Consider the following 7,500-nt stretch of genomic DNA (forward strand, 5'->3'; position numbering starts at 1 on the left):
CTGCTTACCAAAAGTGGCCCACTTGGCACTCCGATCCGAGTCGTTTGCTCGCGGCTTCAGCATATCAAGCAAGCCGGAGATCTCACCCATTTAAAGTTTGAGAATAGGTTGAGGTCGTTTCGGCCCCAAGGCCTCTAATCATTCGCTTTACCGGATGAGACTCGTACGAGCACCAGCTATCCTGAGGGAAACTTCGGAGGGAACCAGCTACTAGATGGTTCGATTAGTCTTTCGCCCCTATACCCAGCTCCGACGATCGATTTGCACGTCAGAATCGCTACGGACCTCCATCAGGGTTTCCCCTGACTTCGTCCTGGCCAGGCATAGTTCACCATCTTTCGGGTCCCAACGTGTACGCTCTAGGTGCGCCTCACCTCGCAATGAGGACGAGACGCCCCGGGAGTGCGGAGGCCGCCGCCCCGTGAAGGGCGGGGAAGCCCCATCCTCCCTCGGCCCGCGCAAGGCGAGACCTTCACTTTCATTACGCCTTTAGGTTTCGTACAGCCCAATGACTCGCGCACATGTTAGACTCCTTGGTCCGTGTTTCAAGACGGGTCGTGAAATTGTCCAAAGCTGAAGCGCCGCTGACGGGAGCGATTATTCCGCCCGAGAGCATCCCGAGCCAACAGCGGCGCGGGTCCGGGGCCGGGCCAGGTAGGTCCGTCATCCGGGAAGAACCGCGCGCGCTTGCCGGGAGCCCGAGCGCCCAAAGGGGCGAATCGACTCCTCCAGATATACCGCCGAGCAGCCAGCCAGGACACCGGGGCTCTGCCCAACAGACGCGAACCGAGGCCCGCGGAAGGACAGGCTGCGCACCCGGGCCGTAGGCCGGCACCCAGCGGGTCGCGACGTCCTACTAGGGGAGAAGTGCGGCCCACCGCACACCGGAACGGCCCCACCCCGCGGCGAGTGGAAAGGCAACCGGACACGACCCCGCCGCGGATTGCTCCGCGCGGGCGGCCGGCCCCATCTGCCGAGGGCGGGAGCCAGTGGCCGGATGGGCGTGAATCTCACCCGTTCGACCTTTCGGACTTCTCACGTTTACCCCAGAACGGTTTCACGTACTTTTGAACTCTCTCTTCAAAGTTCTTTTCAACTTTCCCTCACGGTACTTGTTCGCTATCGGTCTCGTGGTCATATTTAGTCTCAGATGGAGTTTACCACCCACTTGGAGCTGCACTCTCAAGCAACCCGACTCGAAGGAGAGGTCCCGCCGACGCTCGCACCGGCCGCTACGGGCCTGGCACCCTCTACGGGCCGTGGCCTCATTCAAGTTGGACTTGGGCTCGGCGCGAGGCGTCGGGGTAGTGGACCCTCCCAAACACCACATGCCACGACAGGCGGCAGCCTGCGGGGTTCGGTGCTGGACTCTTCCCTGTTCGCTCGCCGCTACTGGGGGAATCCTTGTTAGTTTCTTTTCCTCCGCTTAGTAATATGCTTAAATTCAGCGGGTAGTCTCGCCTGCTCTGAGGTCGTTGTACGAGGTGTCGCACGCCACACCGCCAGCCGGCTGTGCACGCTACCGAGAAAGTACCGGTATGCGAACCGCCAGGCGACGGGCGCGCATCGCACGTTTAAGGAGACGCGGCCGGCCCCACAGGCGGCCACGACACTCCCAGGTCTCCGAAGCGGGACAAACGCCGCGCGCTTCAGTATACGTAGCCGACCCTCAGCCAGACGTGGCCCGGGAACGGAATCCATGGACCGCAATGTGCGTTCGAAACGTCGATGTTCATGTGTCCTGCAGTTCACATGTCGACGCGCAATTTGCTGCGTTCTTCATCGACCCACGAGCCGAGTGATCCACCGTCCTGGGTGATCTTTTTCATTTAGTTTCCACTGTCTCTTTCAAGACAGTTGCATAGGCGGGACTGAGGCGTTTGACGGCCCCTGTTCCAGCGTTCCTGTGTCCAACGGCCTCACGGCCGATGGGCGTCGTACGGCTCCACACCGGAGCGGACAGGCACTCGGGCGAAAGTCATTCAAAACCGGCGCCAGGCGCCAGGTGCCGCAGGCCAGCCGCTCCAGAGCTTCAGCGCTCGTACCACACAACATTTTTCCGTTAGTTTTGAGAGGCACGCGTGGTTCCGCACGCGGCGCACGGCTGCTGCCGTACAGGTAGCGTGTTGCGCGACACGACACGCACATCGAAAGACATGCAGTCTAGTCGGTAATGATCCTTCCGCAGGTTCACCTACGGAAACCTTGTTACGACTTTTACTTCCTCTAACTGATCAAGTTTGGTCATCTTTCCGGTAGCATCGGCAACGACAGAGTCGATGCCGCGTACCAGTCCGAAGACCTCACTAAATCATTCAATCGGTAGTAGCGACGGGCGGTGTGTACAAAGGGCAGGGACGTAATCAACGCGAGCTTATGACTCGCGCTTACTGGGAATTCCTCGTTCATGGGGAACAATTGCAAGCCCCAATCCCTAGCACGAAGGAGGTTCAGCGGGTTACCCCGACCTTTCGGCCTAGGAAGACACGCTGATTCCTTCAGTGTAGCGCGCGTGCGGCCCAGAACATCTAAGGGCATCACAGACCTGTTATTGCTCAATCTCGTGCGGCTAGAAGCCGCCTGTCCCTCTAAGATGAAAAGTAATCGCTGACAGCACGAAGGATGTCACGCGACTAGTTAGCAGGCTAGAGTCTCGTTCGTTATCGGAATTAACCAGACAAATCGCTCCACCAACTAAGAACGGCCATGCACCACCACCCACCGAATCAAGAAAGAGCTATCAATCTGTCAATCCTTCCGGTGTCCGGGCCTGGTGAGGTTTCCCGTGTTGAGTCAAATTAAGCCGCAGGCTCCACTCCTGGTGGTGCCCTTCCGTCAATTCCTTTAAGTTTCAGCTTTGCAACCATACTTCCCCCGGAACCCAAAAGCTTTGGTTTCCCGGAGGCTGCCCGCCGAGTCATCGGAGGAACTGCGGCGGATCGCTGGCTGGCATCGTTTATGGTTAGAACTAGGGCGGTATCTGATCGCCTTCGAACCTCTAACTTTCGTTCTTGATTAATGAAAACATACTTGGCAAATGCTTTCGCTTCTGTTCGTCTTGCGACGATCCAAGAATTTCACCTCTAACGTCGCAATACGAATGCCCCCGCCTGTCCCTATTAATCATTACCTCGGGTTCCGAAAACCAACAAAATAGAACCGAGGTCCTATTCCATTATTCCATGCACACAGTATTCAGGCGGGCTTGCCTGCTTTAAGCACTCTAATTTGTTCAAAGTAAACGTGCCGGCCCACCCAGACACTCAATAAAGAGCACCTTGGTAGGATTTCAACGGGGTCCGCCTCGGGACGCACGAACACGCACGAGGCGGTCGCACGCCTTCGGCTCGCCCCACCGGCAGGACGTCCCACGATACATGCCAGTTAAACACCGACGGGCGGTGAACCAACAGCGTGGGACACAAATCCAACTACGAGCTTTTTAACCGCAACAACTTTAATATACGCTATTGGAGCTGGAATTACCGCGGCTGCTGGCACCAGACTTGCCCTCCAATAGATACTCGTTAAAGGATTTAAAGTGTACTCATTCCGATTACGGGGCCTCGGATGAGTCCCGTATCGTTATTTTTCGTCACTACCTCCCCGTGCCGGGAGTGGGTAATTTGCGCGCCTGCTGCCTTCCTTGGATGTGGTAGCCGTTTCTCAGGCTCCCTCTCCGGAATCGAACCCTGATTCCCCGTTACCCGTTACAACCATGGTAGGCGCAGAACCTACCATCGACAGTTGATAAGGCAGACATTTGAAAGATGCGTCGCCGGTACGAGGACCGTGCGATCAGCCCAAAGTTATTCAGAGTCACCAAGGCAAACGGACCGGACGAGCCGACCGATTGGTTTTGATCTAATAAAAGCGTCCCTTCCATCTCTGGTCGGGACTCTGTTTGCATGTATTAGCTCTAGAATTACCACAGTTATCCAAGTAACGTGGGTACGATCTAAGGAACCATAACTGATTTAATGAGCCATTCGCGGTTTCACCTTAATGCGGCTTGTACTGAGACATGCATGGCTTAATCTTTGAGACAAGCATATGACTACTGGCAGGATCAACCAGGGAGCTGCGTCAACTAGAGCTGAGCAGCCGGCCGCCCGGGAGTGTGTCCCAGGGGCCCGCCCGAACACGCAAGCGTCCGCTCAATTATTCTGCAAACAGGAGGAGGCTGAGCTCCCCTGCACAATACACCTCGAAACCCTCTCAGGTCCCGGCGGCGCGCAGCGCCGTCCTAAGTACTTGGTCGGGTTCGAGAGAGGCGCAATCGCCCGGAGTTAGGCGAGTAGACGCTTTAGGTGCGACCACCCGTGCTCCCAACTGAGCTTGCCGCTGCCGACAGAGGCCCGGGAGCGTGCTGTCGTGGCATTGCCGGCGGGAGACAACACGCGCCACCTACGGTGACCGGCAGCTCCAACGCCAGCGCCACAGAAGGGCAAAGGCCCCACGTGGGTGCCGAAGCGAACTCTCCCAGCACAGCGCACGTGCCAACACGTCTGCACAACTGCGATACAAACCACCAGCGAGAACCGCTGGGGCGACCGAGCAGCAGACGGCGTCGCGGCGCCGAGTGCCGGGCGGCGGCGCATCCTCAACGCACACAGTCCTCAATCGGACCAGCACACTGCAGATGTCCACCGCGCTTCGCACCGGGCCGGCGAGGACCCACTTTGGCTGCACGGCGCCGCGCGCAGGGTGCCCCGGCGCGCAGCTGCGCCGCCTGCCGCGTCCGTCGGCCGGCGCGCCTGCCACTGGGCGCCCCCACCAGCCGGCTGTAGCGCGTGCGCCCACGCACCGCGCGGCCAGCACGCCGGGCGGCCCCCCCTCACCGGCCGGGGACAGTCCCACCCACCCACAGCCGCGTATCGCTTCACACCCAGATTCACATTCACGTTCGTTGGTATGGTGGGGACCGCTTCGTAGCTGTACCGATCGTTGCCCTCACAGATGTACCTCCAGCAAGGACAACCGCACCACAACGGGTTACCAGTTGTTCATTTGCGTAACGTCACCAGTAAACGTACACGTCCATCCCCGTTTGCAAAGTCAACTATTATTGCATGCCTGCCTGTCAGGTGTCAAGACACACTACATCCGCTCACATCCACGCAACAAAATGTGCCCGACTAGAGGGCACGTGGAAGGTGCCCCCGTACGTATGCGATGTCCATTGCGCGACCAACTGTCAACCGGCCTCTGTAGCATGTCGCAGATGTGGAACGCGGGGCACCGTGCTATCACATTGTGTGAGAAGAGACTACTACGTCTGCATACACGCGCCACTACATGAACAGACGGCTCATGCTGATCGCCATCCACTGCGTCCATTACTCCCACACGTCTCTATGGCGTACCACACTGCAATGCAGCTGTTATGGGGAGATGACACGTAGCTGTGTACACAACATTCTGAGCGGGTTGCGGTTGGACAATACATTAATGTAACGTGTCATATGCCAATTACAGAGCAGGGTAAGGCACAACTTGGGTTAGGTTAAGGCACAACTTGGGTTAGGTTAAGGCACAACTTGGGTTAGGTTAAGGCACAACTTGGGTTAGGTTAAGGCACAACTTGGGTTAGGTTAAGGCACAACTTGGGTTAGGTTAAGGCACAACTTGGGTTAGGTTAAGGCACAACTTGGGTTAGGTTAAGGCACAACTTGGGTTAGGTTAAGGCACAACTTGGGTTAGGTTAAGGCACAACTTGGGTTAGGTTAAGGCACAACTTGGGTTAGGTTAAGGCACAACTTGGGTTAGGTTAAGGCACAACTTGGGTTAGGTTAAGGCACAACTTGGGTTAGGTTAAGGCACAACGTGGGTTAGGTTAAGGCACAACGTGGGTTAGGTTAAGGCACAACGTGGGTTAGGTTAAGGCACAATGTGGGTTAGGTTAAGGCACAATGTGGGTTAGGTTAAGGCACAATGTGGGGGTAGATTGCGGTACAAATTGCATTACATTGCGGTGCAAATTGCATTACATTGCGGTGCAAATTGCATTACATTGCGGTGCAAATTGAGTTACATTGCGGTGCAAATTGAGTTACATTGCGGTGCAAATTGAGTTACATTGCGGTGCAAATTGAGTTACATTGCGGTGCAAATTGAGTTACATTGCGGTGCAAATTGAGTTACATTGCGGTGCAAATTGAGTTACATTGCGGTGCAAATTGAGTTACATTGCGGTGCAAATTGAGTTACATTGCGGTGCAAATTGAGTTACATTGCGGTGCAAATTGAGTTACATTGCGGTGCAAATTGCGTTACATTGCGGTGCAAATTGCGTTACATTGCGGTGCAAATTGCGTTACATTGCGGTGCAAATTGCGTTACATTGCGGTGCAAATTGCGTTACATTGCGGTGCAAATTGCGTTACATTGCGGTGCAAATTGCGTTACATTGCGGTGCAAATTGCGTTACATTGCGGTGCAAATTGCGTTACATTGCGGTGCAAATTGAGGTAGGTTAAGGTGCAACACAGGTTAGGTTAATGTGCAACATAGGTTAGGTTAAGGTGCAAGATGGGTTAGGTTAAGGTGCAAGATGGGTTAGGTTAAGGTGCAAGATGGGTTAGGTTAAGGTGCAAGATGGGTTAGGTTAAGGTGCAAGATGGGTTAGGTTAAGGTGACATAGGTTAGGTTAAGGTGACATAGGTTAGGTTAAGGTGACATAGGTTAGGTTAAGGTGACATAGGTTAGGTTAAGGTGACATAGGTTAGGTTAAGGTGACATAGGTTAGGTTAAGGTGACATAGGTTAGGTTAAGGTGACATAGGTTAGGTTAAGGTACAAACTGGGTTGTGTTATGGTACACATTGCGTTGTAGTACAGTACACGTTAGGTTTGGGTACGGTACACAATGTGGTATGGGATGGCGTGTTGTGGGGGGAGGGGGGGGGGAGGTTCGTTGATATCGACCGTAGGACGTGGATGCCCGAGGCAGCGTCAGTGTGTCAAAGGAGTTATGTCACGTCGGGATGCGCTTTTCGCCAGTGAGAGGGGGCGAGCCGTGTCTGTGGTTGCGGCAGACCTGTGTGTTTCATTCCTGCCAGTGTGTTTGTGCTGTAAGACGAGGCAGTGTGGTGGTGATGGGTGCACCCCTGTGTAGGACATGTGTGGGTGTTGGTGGCTTCTCTGAGCAATTGTGGTTGTCGGACGAGTGGGGTATTCTGTTTTATGATTGGACCTCCCGGTCTGGTTATCATAGCGTAGTTGGTGTACTGTGGCGGATAGGATGCACCGGACGTTGGTCCATGCTGGTGCTTAGTAGTTGTATCTGTGTCTGTTACAGGCAGAGAGTAGTGTGTGATAGAGTGTGTGGCTGACGTGTGGTTCATTTTGTGTGTACGGACGTTCAGCATGTATAGGGGCATTTGCGTATATAATCTATCATAATCTATCTATGTGGGCCTGCATAGTTTACTGAGCAGTGCTGTGAGGTGACTGAACTACGAGTGACGTACTGATTTACAGCGGAATGATTGCCTTGTAC

General features: G+C 54.9%; 3 non-coding genes across 3 annotated transcripts in view; all 3 read right to left on the reverse strand.

Annotated features, from left to right (window-relative positions):
• The window catches only part of LOC126126610 (large subunit ribosomal RNA), a 4,225-nt gene extending 2,750 nt beyond the window's left edge, over window positions 1-1,475 (reverse strand). The window contains exon 1 of the ribosomal RNA XR_007526832.1: window positions 1-1,475. This exon is cut by the window's left edge and continues 2,750 nt beyond it. This is a non-coding gene — a ribosomal RNA (large subunit ribosomal RNA).
• A 188-nt stretch (window positions 1,476-1,663) lies between these two features.
• On the reverse strand, window positions 1,664-1,818 carry LOC126126615 (5.8S ribosomal RNA). Its single transcript, XR_007526835.1, has one exon. It is a non-coding gene; the product is annotated as a 5.8S ribosomal RNA (ribosomal RNA).
• Window positions 1,819-2,171: 353 nt separating this feature from the next.
• Window positions 2,172-4,080, reverse strand: LOC126126603 (small subunit ribosomal RNA). The gene has a single exon (XR_007526826.1). It is a non-coding gene; the product is annotated as a small subunit ribosomal RNA (ribosomal RNA).
• Between the last annotated feature and the right edge of the window lie 3,420 nt (window positions 4,081-7,500).

The sequence above is a fragment of the Schistocerca cancellata genome, unplaced genomic scaffold, assembly GCF_023864275.1.
Source record: "Schistocerca cancellata isolate TAMUIC-IGC-003103 unplaced genomic scaffold, iqSchCanc2.1 HiC_scaffold_461, whole genome shotgun sequence".
Lineage (NCBI taxonomy): Eukaryota > Metazoa > Arthropoda > Insecta > Orthoptera > Acrididae > Schistocerca > Schistocerca cancellata.